Consider the following 16,570-nt stretch of genomic DNA (forward strand, 5'->3'; position numbering starts at 1 on the left):
ACAAAACCCCTATTTGACATACTGGATCGCATGGGCGTCACTTACACTAATTACGTTGACAACCCCCAAATTCTTATTCCCATTACAGGCGACTATAAAACTGACTCCTTAGCTATCAACGCCATTTATCAAGTCATCCAGGCCTGGATGGGGCAGCATAAATTGTGCTTAAACGACGAGAAAACCAAGCTCCTCCTGCTAGGCTTACCCCATAAACTCAGTAAACTTGACTCCTCATTCAAATCCTTTACCATCAATGGTAACTCCATCAAAGTTACTAAGGATACTAAGACATTAGGCATGTACCTTGATTCCACACTATCCTTAACTAGACAAACCAATGCTGTCTCCTCAGCTACATTTTACACATGCCAGCTCATCACAGCCTGCCGCCCCTTCTTGTCACCAGCCAACTGTACTACCCTAGCCAGGACCTTGGTCCTATCTAAAATTGATTGCTGCAATGCCCTCTACTTAGGTACGAACCAATGCAATATCCAAAAACTCCAAATTATCCAAAACAATGCTATTAGAGCGGCCCTGACATCCCTAGGACCTCACACATCTCAGAACACAGACGTAACCTCCATTGGCTCTCAGTTAACCGAAGAATCTCCTTTAAAGCTCTGACACTTACACACAAAAGTATTGCGAACCAAGCTCCTAGCTACCTCTCCAGCAGGTTCACTACTCATTCAGCTGCGAGACCCCTCAGAAGCACATATGCTAATTGCCTTCTCATCCCACGATTCAACCTCCAAAAATCTGGTGGCCGTAGTTTCCCAGTCCTCGCGGCTAAGCTGTGGAACACGCTACCCAACCTACTCTGAGCTGAACCATCGTTCCCTGCCTTCAAGCGTAAGGCTAAAGCTTGGCTGTTCACCCTTGACTAGGCCTGACCCTGACTGGAACCTTCATTTTAGCATCTTATGCCTCTTTCGCATTACATCTTGACCTCATGTTTTGCTCAGACTGTGTACCCTGTACACCCTTCTTTATGTATCTTGTATATTTTGTATATTTTAAGTTAAATATTGTGTATGTATGTAACCTCCATGTAACTAAAAAATGCGCCCGGTTGCCCTCGAGCGTTGTGTGCTATACAAATAAACAAAATACAAATACAAATGCAGAGAGGCAATGCAGCTCTGGTTCTGGGCAATGCAAGAAGGCATCTCTCTATCGGCAGTTCACCTAACCGGAGATCAAAACACAGTGGCAGCCGCTCAGAGCAGGCAGAGTACAGTCTCCCACGAGTGGGAGCTAGCTCAGGAAGTAATTCAAGAGATCTTCACCCTCTGGGGAACCCCCCCAAGTGGATCCGTTTGCGACCGGTACCAACCTGAAGTGAAAACTGTACTGCTCAAGGGAATTTCCCCCGAGAGGTGCTCTAGGGGACGCGTTCGTGGTGGATTGGGATGTTCCACTTCTGTACGCATTCTCTCCAGTCCCTGTGATCCCTCAAGTAATCAGGAGTTTGAGAAAGTTCAGGAGAACGTAGTACCCGCACCTTTTGGACATATCCATCTGCCCTCTAATACGCCTTCCAAAAACAGAGGATCTTCTCTCACAAGAGGAAGGTCATGTTCTCCATCCAGAGGTCAACATTCTCAACCTTCACGCATGGCTTCTGAGAGGGTGAGATAGAAGGATTGGGACCTTTCGGATGACGTGATAGAGATTTTGCTTTCGGCCAGAAGACCAGCAACCAAATCTGTGTCGTTGGAACAAGTTCAGTAACTGTGCAGAGAAAAGAATGTGGACCTGTTTCAATGTAATATTCCCATAATATTGTCTTTTCTATTACACTTGGCTAATCTGTGGCTCCAGGTTGGTATGATAAAAGAATACTTGGCAGCGCTTTCCATTTTTAAGTACTCCACAGAGGAAGAATCTTATTTTAACATACCTTTTAATAATTAAATTCTTAAATGGTCTAAATAATGTGTTCCCTCCATTACCTTTTCAAGTTCCTGTGTGGGATTTAAACTTAGTTCTGAAATTCCTCACATGCATTCCATTTGAGCCTTTACATTCTTGTCCACTAAGGCTTCTTACTTTTAAAAACAATACTTCTTGTAGCATTGACATCAGCCCACAGGGTAAGTGAGTTACAGGCGCTTTCTAGCGGTCCTCCTCACACCATCTAGAGTAAAACCATCTGTCTGGCAAAAATTGTTTCAGATTTTCACCTGTCACAAAAAATAACACTGCCTACTTCCTACCCCCCTCCTCACGCAAGTAAGCAAGAGGAACAGCTACATAGACTAGATCCCAGAAGAGCTCTTAGCTTTATTTCAAGATTGGCAAAAATACGTCCGTGTGATCAACCTTTTGTGGGATACACTACCCGCAAATTACGACTTGCTGTAACTAAACAAACATTATCTAGATGGATAATTTTGGCTAGAACAGAATGTTATAGATTAGCTGGGAAAGAACCACCAAATGGGCTGAGGGCTTATTCAACCAGGGGCATGGCAACTTCGACAGCACTAAAAAGGGGGTGTCCCTGTACAAGATATTTGTGCAGCGGCCACATGGTCATCTATGCATACGTTCATTAAACATTATGCTCTAGATTCAACCTCTTCTCAAGGTCGTCTCTTTGCTAAATCTGTACTTCATTCTGTAGACTAGAAAATTTCTGGACTCCCACCTCCAAGACAAAACTGCTTTGGGAGTCTATCTAAGATGAGGAATACGTGGGAGGACACAATCCATTCGAAGAACAAGTTACTTATCAACTGTAACGCAGGATCCGGAGCTGTGAGGCTCTAAAGTATTCTTCCAGGTCTGGATATCCCATACCCCCTGATTCTTTGGGCAGAATTAGTGTGGAGTAAGGGATTCTGGTCCTTTTAACGGCCCATAGGTACGTCAGCGAAAGTCTCTTTGACTTCTATGAAGAAAGCTTCTGGAATAGATACCGGGAGAGACTGGAAAAGAAACAGGAACCTGGGCAAGATGTTCATCTTTATAGATGTAAATCGTGCTGCCCAAGACAGGGACAACTTAGACCATCTGTGTACATCGTTTCTGACAGCCTTCCACAGGGGGACATAATTCGCATCAAGAGATCTGAGAGGGACACAGTAATGTTCAGTCCCAGGTATTTGACGGATTCTGTCTGTAACCTGAAGCCCCAACTCACTACTAGTGATGGGGTAGTTCATTATTTGTTTTCAAGGGAACAACACTTTTTGGAGATTCGCCCGGAAGCCTGATAGGGCTCCATATCTTAACAGTTCTTGAAAGAGTGTGGGGATGGATTCTGCTGGCCGGATGAGATGCAACATTACATCATCGGCAAACATGGTCAACTTGTAATCCCTGCCACTCCTTGACATGCCATTAATCAATGGGTTGGACCGGATGGCCTGGGCAAAAGGGCTCGATGACTAAGGCGTAAATCAGAGGGGAGAGTGGGCAGCCCTGCCTAGTACCCCCCGTGAGGGCAAATGGATCAGAGGAGAGGCCATTGATGGAGATCCTGGCTTGGGCTGTGTGATACAGTGCTTCGGCCCCCTGAATCCACACTGCTTCTACCCCGGCCCACCTCAGTGCCGCTTGCAGAAAAGGCCATTCAACGCAGTCGAACGCCTTCTGCGTGTCCAACGACAAAAGGAGGGGGATAGTCTTCTGCTTTTTTAAGGCTGGCCATGAGATCAAAGGGCTTTCTGACGTTGTCTGCTCCCTGTCTTCCTCTCACGTAACCCACCTGATCAGGGTGGACCTGTTGGGGGAGAACAAGGGCCAGACTTGCGGCTAGGATGCTGGAGTAAATTTTCGCATCAAAGTTAATGAGGGAAATCGGGCGGTATGACACACTCTCTTGGGGGTCTTTGCCCTCTTTTGGAATCACAATAATTGACTCAGTGGATGATTTGGGGGCTTGTGCTTGTCCTGATGACAAAATAGAATTAAAAAGCTTAGTATAAAATGGGCCGAGGCTATTGGAATTTGACTTGTAGAAAGCTGTCGTATAGCCGTCTTTCCAGCCGAGCCTGTTTTCAGGTCTGAAATCGCACCCTGTATCTCTAAGGTGGTGATCGGGGCATTCAATATTTCCAGTTGTTCCTGAGTTATGGGAGGGAGGGGAAGGGCAGCTAAATATTCATCTTTTGCTGCGGAGGGGGAGGGGCAGTCGCTCTCCGCTCTGTATAGTTTCATATAGAACCTTGAAGTTGTTTGCAGTCTCTTGAGGCTTTGTGAGTGCAACTCCACACTCATCTTTGATCTTAGGTACTTCTCTGGCCACTCTTTGCTTTTGAAATCGATTCACCAGCATTGTGTGGGCCTTGTCCCCTTTTTCAAAAAATTTCTGTTTAAGATATCTGAGCTGCGTAAGTGCTTTCCCATTCCATATGTCCCTTAATCTGGCTCATCACTTCTTCGCTCTGAGCTGAGTGTTTTTGAAGTTCTCGTTCTAAACGAGAAATGTCCGCCCTGAGCTGCACCTCCCTTTGCTGCCTGATTCTTTTCTTGGATGACCCCTTTGCTATCAGAATACCGCTTATCGTTGCCGTCCCAGCCTCCCAGGCCGTATTCAATTACATCCCATCCACATCATTAGTTTCGAAATATTCTGTAAAGGCGTCAGCTAGGGTCTCTCTGAACACAGAATCTCTACACAGAAAATCATTGCAGACCCACCGTCTTTCATACTTAGGGGGGGGCCGAGGTCCAAGACAAGTCTGCATAGCTCGTGATTGGTCCATGCCACCACTTCTATGGATGTTCACAATGCTTCACTTTCGCTTTCAGCCCCCAACAAAAGGTAGTCTGTCCTTGAAAAAGTTTGGTGTGGGGGAGAGAAAAAGGTGCAGGCTCTCCCACACGGATGGCTCATAAGCCAAGTGTCATTTAAGTGGTGATCTCTTAACTGCCCATGGAATCTGTCTCCCTGTAGGTTGCTTGGAGGATGGGCGTTTTGCCGCATGGAGTACCAGTCCAGCTCACGCTCCGCTACCACATTAAATTCACCCCCACAGATCACTGTACCCACTTTCCAGCCATCTAAAAATCTATCAAAGGTTCAAAGAAACCTGATTGGTTCTGGTTAGGTGCATAAGATGAGCCGAGAGAAACCAAACACATCCTCAGTCTCCCCTTGAGAGCCACGTATCTTCCCTGGGCGTGTGTGTATGCTCTATCTGGAGCTCCAGAGATTTCCTACACAGGATTCCAACTCCCCCTCTTTTGTGGGGGCCAGAAGCCCATACTGTCTCTCCAATATCCCTTCCCACAATTTTGCGCTCACCTCCCTGGGTGTATTTTGTCTCTTGCACAAACAGCAGGTCCAATCTAGATTGTTTAAACTGTCTCGCCAACATAGACCTTTTCGAGGGGATTGGGTCCTCCGATGTATTGCATATCTATGACAGTAATCACCACAGCTGTGCTGCTTCGGAAAATTTTCGGAGTCGATATGCTGTCCTCGAGGGCCTCTGTCGAGCCGACGTCACTGGATGTTATAAGTAGGACGCACAACGCCCGTAGCCTCAGTTCCGTTTTTTCCGTTCACTTCAGAGATCTTGGCGCGCCTTGGTTCTTCTGAGTTCTGTTCTTTCGGTTCTTCGAGCCTGTTAGTTGTGAAGATTTCCATGATGTCTTCTACCACCCCGCGGCTGGATTTTAAGAAGTGTCGGGACTGGGGGTACAAGATGTCGTTGACGGATTCTCACAACGCCTGCTTCTGGTGCCTCGGTGAGGATCACGACACAGAAGACTGTGTAGACTGCTAGTCACTTACATCGAAGTCCTTGCGGGAGCGTAAGAAGAAGCTTTCTGTCGGTAAGGTGGCCAAGCCCCAGAGGTCGAGATCCACCGGGTTTTCGACTGACGATTCGAGGGGCGACTCTCTGCATCGTCGGCATAAGTACAGGGGGGGGGGTCTCGGTCCAGGAGTAGGTCCTGCCAATCCTCTGCCTCTTCGAGGCACTCACGGAAGTGCTGGCATCAGTTGCCTTCCTCATCCCAACAAGCATTCCACTCCTGCGGAATGGGATTCATTTCGGCAGGAGATGATGGCGATTTTTCAGTCGCAGGGCTCCATTCCATCCGCGCCGTCGAATGACGCCGGCTGTGACCGTGCTAGAGACGCCACTCGCACGCCTTTGGGCTTGAGCGGTTGTCGCGATCACCGGGCACCTTCGAGGTCCCGGTCGGACAAGGATGGTAGTTCTAGACATGCCCATTCCAGGTCCTTCGGCGCCGAGGTTGTCGAGGGACTCTCTCGATGCTCCACCTCCGAGGAAGCTGTCTACGCCATCGACGCCCCAGCTGTCGGACACGCTCGGAGCTCCGCCCTCGAGGACTGTGTCGAAGTCATCAGCACCATGCTCTGTCGATTCCGATTGGGGTGGTCTGCGCCACCAGTGGATTTTCTGCAGGATGACCTGACGGATATTCTCGACCAAGGTCCACCAACTGACCCAGTTCTGCTATTCCATATGGCCTTGCAAAGAAGGGTGGCTGCAGCTTGGACTGCTCCGGAGAGTCTCCTGGCAGTAAGCAAGTCTTTGCCGCGAAAATACCACCCAGCCAGTAGCGACCCCTGCTACTTGACCACGCACCCCACTCCGGAGAGTTTGGTGGTGCAGGCGGCTGCAGCCCCAGCAAAGCAGGCGTCGTATCCTACCATCCCTCCTGATAGGGACGACAAGCGTTTTGATGGCTGGGCGAAGAAAGTGTTTTCTTCAGGGGGTATGGCTTTACAGGCGGCCAACTCCGAGTGTGCCTTGTCACGTTTCACGCACACTCTGTGGAACTGTATTTCGTTAGCGGCTGAATATATTCCCGAAGGGGAGGAATAGGATGGTTTTCTTGTCATTATGCAGGATGGCAAGGATGCCATGTGAGTCTGTTCAGTCGGGTCTGGACATAGCAGATTGCGTCAGCCGGTCCATGGCGGCGAGCACCGTAATACATAGGTTTGCGTGGTTGCGGAAGTCGGGGTTTGCTCCGGATGTGCAAGCCCGGCTCCTCAACATGCCCTTTGATGGTGAAGATCTTTTTGGCAGCCAGGCTGACTAGAGCATTGAGAGGTTACAGACCCCCAAAGCTGGTGCAAAAAAATCGTTAAGCGCTGCAGTTCGCCAACCTCCGCCTTTTCGTCCTAGGGGACAGCAATGGAGGGGAGGTTCCTTTCGATATTACTGATCCTTTAGTTAATGGAGAGGAGCTGTAAGTCAAAGGGGCCACCGTAGGAGTACCAGAGGTGGATAACCGGGTACTCGAGGAGCCAAAGCCGCCCGGGCAGTTGTCTCTTTGCCCTCAGGCACTGCCGCAGCCGCTTCAGCTCAGTCATGAGGCCATGTCCCATGGTTCGCCGGTTTAGCCCACGCTACTGTCTTCCTTTCCTGCATAGGCCTCACCACAATCCACCAGGGAATCTCTCTTTGAAGAGTCTGGATCCGCTCCTTGCGCAGGAAATGCAATCCCTACTGGAGAAAGGCGCCATAGAACTGGCGCCTGTAGCGGAGAGAAATAAGGGATGGTATTTCCCCTTATTTTTTGATTTCGAAAAAAGACAGGGGATTAAGACCCATCATGGACTTGCGCGGTTTGAACTAGCTCCTCTGGAAGGACAAGTTCAAGATGGTTACTCTTTCTCAAGTCCTCGGGCAGTTCAACTTCAGGACTGGTTGGTGTCTCTCGACCTCAAGGATGCTTACTGCCATGTGCCGATCCATCCCAAGCACAAGAAGTACCTGAGGTTCGCGGTTGGCGACTCGCACTTTCAGTTTCGGGTCCTGCCGTTCAGATTGACCTCCGCCCGAGGGTCTTCACCAAGCTTATGGTGGTGGTGGCAGCGTATCTCAGGAAAGGGGGGGGAATTCATGTCCAACCCTACCGGGACGATTGGTTGGTCAGGGCGCACTCTCCCGAGCAAGTCCTGGATCATCTGTCCATCACCTGCCACTCCTTTCACAAGCTGGGCTTCTCCCTCAACTTAAAGTCGTCCCACTTGACACCAACTCAGTGGTTCCAGTACATCGGAGCAGTGCTCGACGCGTCCGTGGGGCAGTGTTTTCCTCCCCAGGTGAGGGCTCATCACGTTCAGCAGATGGTGCACAAGTTTCAGCATGCCCAGAGTCTCCCAGCGTTCGAGTTCTTGAGGTTGCTCGGCCTCATGGCATCCTGCATTCTTCTGGTGCCAGAGGCCAGGTTGCAGATGAGATCTCTGCAATGGGCTCTCAAGATGTAGTGGTCGCAGTCCTCCGGCAGGATGTCGGACCCCGTTCAGGTGCCGCCCTTGGTTGCCCAGGACCTTCTGTGGTGGGCTGTCGAAGGCAATCTGATGAAGGGGGCTCTGTTTTGGCTACCTTGGCCGGAGATGACGATCGTGACGGACGCATCCCTCATGGGATGGGGAGCTCATGCCAACGAGTTGGCAGTCAGCGGTCGTTGGTCTCCGTCGGAGTCCAGACTCCTTATCAGTCTGTTGGTGCTGCGGGCAGTCAGGCTTGCCCTGATGGATTTTCTGCCGACTGTGCGAGGGAAGAATGTCCTGATTCTGTGCAGGGAGGTGATGCAGCTCTGGTTCTGGGCCATCCAGCAGGAAATTTCGATCTTGGCAGTTCATCTGGCCGGAGAAGAAAACGAGAGGCCGGACGCTCTGAGCAGGCAGAGCGCAATCTCTCATGAGTGGGAGCTGGCTCAGCAGATTCTCCTGGAGATATTCACCCTTTGGGGGACCTCTCAAGTGGATCTCTTCGCCTCCAGTGTCAACCGGAAGTGCGAAAGGTTCTGCTCGCGGGAATTTCCTCCAAGAGGAGCCTTAGGAGATGCGTTCGTGGTGGTGTTCCTTCCCACTGCTGTACTCGTTTCCTCCAGTCCCCGTCATCCCGCAAGTGCTGCAGAGGTTTCGAAGGTTCGGTTTCCGGATGATCCTCATTGCTCCGGCATGGGCCTGGAGAACGTGGTACCCGGACCTTCTCGACTTGTTCATCTGCCCTCCGCGTTGTCTTCCCTACCGAGACGATCTGCTCTCACAGCAGGGGGGTCAGATTCTCCATCCAGAGGTCAGATCCCTCAACCTTTACGCTTGGCTTCTGAAAGGTTGAGGTATAAGGATTGGGACCTCCCTGAAGATGTGATGGAGGTGTTGCTTTTGGCCAGATGGCCTGCAACCAAGTCCCTGTACCATTGCCGTTGGAGAAAGTTCTGCGACTGGTGCAGGGTTAAGAATGTGTATCCTTTTTCATGTGACATTCCTGTGGTTATGTCTTTTTTGCTTTTTTTTAGCCCACTGGACCTGCAAGTGGGTACCGTTAAAGGTTAACTGGTGGCTCTGTCCATATTTAAGCCCTCGTCTGAGGAGTGTTCTTATTTCAAAATTCCTTTCATTTCTCAGAGGGCTCACTAATGTTTTTCCGCCGTCACCTTTCCAGGTGCCTGGTTGGGATTTGAATCTTGTTCTAAAATTCCTAATGGGTGCTCCGTTTGAGCCTTCGCATTCTTGTCCTTTGAGACTGTTAACCCTTAAAACTGTGTTTTTGACTGGCCACCAGGGGGCGCACGGATGAACGTCCTCTCCGTGTGAGCACCGCCCCCATGGTCCCGAAATAGCGGCATGAGCCCCCGCTGACGGACCCCCCCACCGCGAAAGTGCGAAAATCTACAACCTGAAGAGACCCCCCCGCAGCGGAGAAGAAACCCGACGGAAATCGGGCCCGATTCCACCGAGAACGAGGCGTTTTCAGGAGCGCCCGCCTGCTGCACCACGGAAGACCCGAGAGCGGCGACCGCTGTGACGGGCCTCCCTGGCGGTGACGGTCCGCGCCCTGGGCCTACCGAGCAGACTGGACCCGGAACCCCAAACAGTGACACCCCCCCCGGGACCGACATATGAACACGGGGTGAGTGAGGACCCCCACCGCGAGACTCCGCGGCGCCGGACCCCGCGCCCCGGCGGCGCCGCGTGACACGCGCACCTCCTCACTGCCGACGGTGCGTGTTGTGGCCTGTGCCCCGGAAACTGCGAGCTGTGCCCCGAGAATCGGACACGCTCTAGGAAAAGCAGGGCGTCGACCCCTGCAGTTGCTGCCTGCTGGACCCAGATCCCCATACTTGTGCTGTTGCCCCCGGCTCCACCTTGCGGTAGAGGTGGAGACGGCCCGCCTGAAGGCTGAGGAGGCCGCGAGACACCGTATCCATAGAAGGACGCAGCCCACAGCACGATCCGTATGAAAGACTGATCCCCACATGCTCCTAACTACTGGCTGCCTTGGTATACGCTCCCCGTGCCAAACGCCATATTGAAGGAACAAGGGTAACCTGCTACCCCAGCACTGCACACGGAGCAACCCCTGCCTAGGAACGCTTCTGGACCGTGTAAACCCAGCGTTGGGGACACCAAACACTGCCCAAACGTCGTGCTCCACGTACAACGGATTCCCAGCAATCTGGCAGAGAAAGTCCCAACAGAGGTCTCCTAGAACGCATAGGTGACCCCAGCCCAGGGTGAGCATGGCAGCAATACCCTACCCCGTGACCCCCCGCTGACCTGACCCGAGGAATTGGCCCACACCACACGAAGTGCCGAGAACAAGTGACAACACTGAGCCTGCTACCCGTGCATCCTCCCAGAGGGTAGGGCCCCCTATCCAGGGGTGTGTGCCTCCTCCAACCCGAGATTCTGCGCATGGACCCGCGCCACAAACTGGCCAAATTCGCTTACGGACCATCCCCCGCACCCTCTGGGAACATAGACACCATGGCCACGGACCCATCGGAGGCAGGTGCTGCGGCCACCAAAGGAGACATTGCCACTTTACTCTCTGAAATAAAAAACATGAGTGCCAACCTTGGCGGCAAAATCGACAAAATCACCCAGAGAATGGACAGCTTCGAGGAACGATTGGAAAGCGTGGAGAATAATCAGACTTCGATTGATACCCTCGAAACTCAGATGGATGTACGAATTCGCAACATTGAGAAAAGAGAGATCGAGGCAAGGCTCAAGATGGATGACCTGGAAAACAGGGAAAGGAGAAATAACCTTCGTTTTTTCGGCATTCCGGAACGGGATGGTGAAACTGAGAAAGATCTCGGAGACACCATTCACGACATCATCAAAATACTAACAGCTGACGAAGACATTGATGAACCTAAGACTGAACGCATACACAGAGCTGGAGGACCGCCTGGCGGCCCGCGCTCTGTACTGGCCAAATTCCACCGATACCAAGACAAAACCAGAATTCTTGAAAAAGCCAGGTCTGGTGGCCCGCTCACGATGGGGGGCGCGCAAATCACCATCTTCCAAGACTTATCTTCACTGACGTTAGCCCTAAGACACCTTTGCAGCCCCCTGACGAAATGGCTGAAAGACCAGAATATAAGGTACAGATGGGGATACCCCTTCTCGCTTACCTTCGAGCATGGTAGCAGAAAACTGATCCTACGCTCCGAAGAAGAAATCAAAGATTGTATCGCCGATCTCCTTGGAACGAACCAGGGAAGCAAGGAAGGTGTCGACGGCGAGCGCCCGGGAATGCAATGGGAACTCCAGGGCCCTAGGCGCAGGAGGGTGAAGGGATCAAGAAAATATAGACGCCCCAACAACACCCCCGAGCAGACCTGAGACAAGGGACCCGGGCGAAATCTGAGCTGACCACAACCATGGTCACAGTGGGCTGCACTTTCTCCCGCGGAGATCCTTACATGGCGGACCCCGCTGAACGGATGTCGCCGCTGGCGGGGCATCCCTCCGTACCGAAAAGTGATGAGGACTCCCGTGGAGAGACCAGTAAACCGCACGTAACGTTGGAATTTTTCACCTGTTTGTTGTTATTGTTGTTGAAGCTGTATAATGTTTGGGGGAGGGAGAAAGAAGATGGGGGCTCACCCTTAAGTAGCGATGGGAAATATGATCGGGACCGTGGGACGACGGTTCCTACTGATGGTCCGCCAACGGACCATACGTTTCCACCTTGTCCGTTCCGGACGCCGTCAACGGCTGCCGACGCAGCACACCCTATTCCTACGCTCAAACGAACGCCACCGATTATGGTGGGACACGAGAGAAGGGGAGAGAGATAATGAACACTTGGGAAATATACAAAAATCACTACACTCGCTTCAAGGTGTCGCGTTTGCGATGACACAGGGTACCTGCAGGCCTTCCCGGACTCTGGTGGCGAATGATTCCAGGCTACAAACCGCTAATGGCATCGCATGAGCAGGACAAGGGCAAGGGCCTTCTCAGAATTGGGTCAATCAATGTGAAAGGACTGAACTCTCCCACCAAGAGGTCACTGGTACACAGAGAATTTCGAAGGTCTGGCATAGACATTCTCCTCATACAGGAGACGAAATTTGCGAGGGGTGAGGAGCGGACAGTTCTGGGAACTAGGGGAGGCACGGAATTTTGGGGCTCTGGCCCGCTCAGAAAGGGAGGAGTTGGAATCCTCATTAAGAAAGGAGTTCGGTTTGAATTAGAGAAGTCCTGGTCGGACGTGAGCGGACGAGCCCTCTTGATTGTGGGGAAAATTGCAAGGGTTCAGGTCACGATTGCCACAGTGTACTCGCCCAATACCGGACAGACCGCATTCCTCAGGAAAACGATCCCCAAAATAGTGCTGGAAACTGCAGGCGATCTCGTGGTGGGAGGCGACTTCAACCAGTGGATGGATCCATCTGTAGACTGGAGACCAGGTAACCCCGACACACGGAATCAGCATAGAGGGGCCCGCACTGAATTCGCTGCCCTGATGGAGTTATACGACCTACGTGACGTATGGAGAGCACAGCACCACGACGAAAAGGGCTTCACTTTCTACTCGAACCCTCATGGCACATTCACGCGCATAGACTATATATTCCTCTCGTCTGATTTAGCGAAGTCCACAAGCCATTCCAGTATAGTTCCGATTACATGGACAGACCACGATATGGTACTGGCAGACGTCGATTGGGCTGATCTGCCTGTCGCCGGGGGATCTTGGCGCTGCAATGAGTCCCTCTGGGCCGACACGGTTTTCAGGGGAGAAATGGAGACCGAGATTGAAGAATATTTCAGGACAAATGACAATGGAGAGGTCTCCAAACAAGTGATCTGGGAAGCTGGGAAAGCTACATGGAGAGGCGTGCTAATACGTGAGGGCTCCTCTAAGAAGAGAGAGCGGAGGATTGTCGAAAACAAGTTACGCAGTGAAATACACCAACTGGAGAGCGAATTGAGAGATGGAACAGAGGTAGACTCCGCCAAACTAGACATGGCCCACCGCAAAAGAGAAGAACTACGACTGGTGGAACATGGCCAGGTGGTGCGGAAATTGCAATTCCTGAAACAAACATACTATGAAAAAGGCGACAAGGCCGATGCGCTCTTAGCTGCTAGGCTCAGGGAACGGAGAGAGGAACGCAAGGTTAAGGAGATATCAGACCCCACTAGCTCCACGACACATACACCCTGCTCAATACCCGAGCGTTTTGCCACCTTCTATGAAAATCTATATACCTCAGAGCTGCTATCGGCTCACCCTGACATAGCGTCCTATCTGTCCCTAATTACCATTCCTACGGTAACACAAACAGAAGCCGAACTCCTTGATAGTCCCATAACTGAAAGTGAAACGAGAGAAGCAATCAAACGACTCAAATTAGGGAAGTCTCCGGGCGAAGATGGCTACACGGCCGGCTTCTATAAGACCTTCGCCGATCAATTGTCACCCTTCCTCACGGAACTCTTTAACGAGATAGTGAGCTCTGGGAATGCCCCAGATTCCTTTAAGAAAGCCCTCATATCTGTTATCCCTAAAGAAGGTAGAGACCCCAAATTATGTGGATCGTACCGCCCCATTTCCCTCCTCAATCTGGACGCAAAGATTTATGCCAGGGTATTGGCTGCCAGACTAGAAACTTTAATGCCCAAACTAGTCCACCCCGACCAGGTCGGATTCATTCTTGGCAGGCAGGGCGCCGACACCATGCGCAAGACTCTGCACCTTGTCCACGCCGGACGCGACCTACGGGACGACCCGGCCCTCCTTTCGCTTGACGCGGAGAAGGCTTTTGATAGGGTGGAATGGGACTTCCTAGGTGCAGTCCTCCAGAAAGTGGGGATAGGCCCCAAATTCTGCGATGGGATACGAGCTCTATATGCCTCTCCCAAAGCGTCAATTTTCGTTAATGGAGAATATTCCAGGTGGTTTGAACTGCAAAGGGGGACCAGGCAGGGATGCCCGCTCTCAGCGATCTTGTTCGCACTTTCCCTGGAGCCTCTGGCACAAAAGCTCAGGGACGACTCCCGAATAGAGGGAATGCGGCTGGGAGGGATCGAATACAAAGCAGCGTTATACGCTGATGACATCCTCCTACATTTAACCAGACCTATGACCTCAATCCCTCATGCCATAGCCCTAATAGAAGAATACGGTCGATTCTCCGGATTCAAAGTGAATATGTCTAAGTCCATCCTCTTTCCCCTCCGAGGTGCCCCGGTTGAAAATGAGGCAAAGTGCCTCTCCCTTGGGCTTAAAATAGAACATGTGACATTACAATACCTGGGTATAAAGATCACTAGAACCCTAGACGACCTCTACGAGGCCAACTTCCCCCCGCTTCTCCGAAGCTTTGAAAGAGACCTCGAGAGATGGAGCAAACTGACGATCTCATGGCTGGGGCGTATCAATGCAGTCAAGATGGTGTGCCTCCCTCGCTTTCTATACCCCTTCCAGATGTTACCGATCACGATACCCAATCAATTTTTTGTCGAGGCCCGGAAGACCATGCTGCGGTTCATCTGGCAGGGGAGGAGACCGAGAGTCCCATATGACACGCTTATTCTCCCCATAGAGAAAGGGGGGGTGGGTCTTCCTGACTTACGGAATTATTATAAAGCTGCCCAGTTGCGCGTCCTAATCCCACACTTTAGGGACCACAAACACCTGCAATGGGTCCAGATGGATAACCACTATATGTCCCCCGCCACGGTAGCAGAATGGCTCTGGTCCCCATACCAACGGGTGCAGAGGAGAATTAAACAACACCCCATATTGACTACTATATGGAACATATGGCGCACCGGGAAAGGGATGCGAGAAGTCACCACCTGGCCATCCCCGCTCAGTCACCTATGGTCTCCTGGCGTAAATGACCATATCCCGAACCTGGAGCGATTCCAGTCATGGTATGAAGCGGGCCTCGAAAGGGTGGGACAACTCCAGAAAAAAGACTCGTTCATTACACTACCGGACCTGACAACGGCACTGGGGATAGGTACCTTATCGACATTTCACTTTATTCAGCTAAAAGGGGTGTTGACAAAATCTGAATGGAGAGTAAAATTGAGAAGAGACCTCACCGCCTTTGAGAAACTTCTGGACTCCAGATCAGAAATGAAGGGCCTCATATCCGTGATGTACCAAACACTTTTAGCAGCAGGAGGTGGCAACACAAAACCCCTCAAAGCCAGATGGGAAAAAGACTTAGGTGAAGAGATACTCCCCGACCAATGGGACCTGATGTGCAAAGCCGCACCCAAATCCTCCATCTCCAGCCAGTACAAACTCCATGCAATAAAGCTCCTACATAGATGGCATTATGACCCACTCCGACTCTCGAAAATGTCCCAATCCATGAGCCCGAAATGCTGGAGGAGATGTGGAGAAAATGCCAACTATTGGCACATGTGGTGGAGCTGCCCGCGCATCAAGGTGTTCTGGACTGAGGTTTTGGGATGGATTAAGGAGATAGATAATATCCACAGAGAACTTGACCCACACCTCGTTTTGTTCGGCCTTGAAAGGGACGAGGAAGAGTGGCTCCGGGTGAAGGGCCTGGCCCCCCAGCTGTTGTTAGCAGCAAGAGCCCTCATAGCGACCAAATGGAAGTCCCACCTGACCCCAGGGAAGACAGAGTGGATCAAAATCGCCACAAATATTTATGTGATGGAAACGATCACCGCCTCCTTGCACAATAAATCTGCGAAATGTGAAACCCTATGGATGGACTTCAAGAACACGCACATCTCACCCCCTTCTGCCTCTCAATCAGAGGAGCCTCAAAACCCGACCGGATAATGCCATGCCCAAAAAACAATACAAAAAGCAAGTCATCTAAGTCCGACTGCCAATAATTTGCAATGCTTAGCCCTGCGCAAACCGCACGATACCGATACTAATGTTAGATGATTGCATGTGTGATGTACAATAAACCAAGTGGGGGGGGGGGAGGGAGGGTGGGAAAGAAGTACGGCAAACAGCCAACGAAACATACTTGGGTAACTGGGACTGTCGCACGACTAAGAGACTCTTGCCATATTGTTTTGATTTGCATCTCGTGCCTGACTTCCCCTCCTGAGGGATGTAAAACTGTGTTTAAACAATGTTTGCAATTTTTCTGCTCTTTGTAAAACCAATAAATATAAAATTTAAAAAAAAAAAAAACTGTGTTTTTAGTTGTGGTCACTTCCGCTCGCAGAGTGAGTGAGTTGCTGGCACTTTCATTTAAGCCACCCTTCACTGTGTTTCATAAGGACAGGGTTGTCCTTAGAGTTCGTCCTTCTTTTCTTCCGAAAGTGGTGTCGGAATTTCATTTAAGCCGGAAGGTTCTTATT

The 16,570-nt window shown here is 51.0% G+C and overlaps 1 protein-coding gene across 4 annotated transcripts in view; it reads left to right on the plus strand.

The window, feature by feature from the left end:
- KDM5C (lysine demethylase 5C) overlaps positions 1 to 16,570 on the plus strand; it is a 1,076,337-nt gene that overhangs the window by 303,823 nt on the left and 755,944 nt on the right. The window lies entirely within an intron of this gene.

This window comes from Ambystoma mexicanum, chromosome 2p (genome assembly GCF_040938575.1).
Source record: "Ambystoma mexicanum isolate Mex_15411 chromosome 2p, UKY_AmexF1_1, whole genome shotgun sequence".
Taxonomy (NCBI): Eukaryota; Metazoa; Chordata; class Amphibia; order Caudata; family Ambystomatidae; genus Ambystoma; species Ambystoma mexicanum.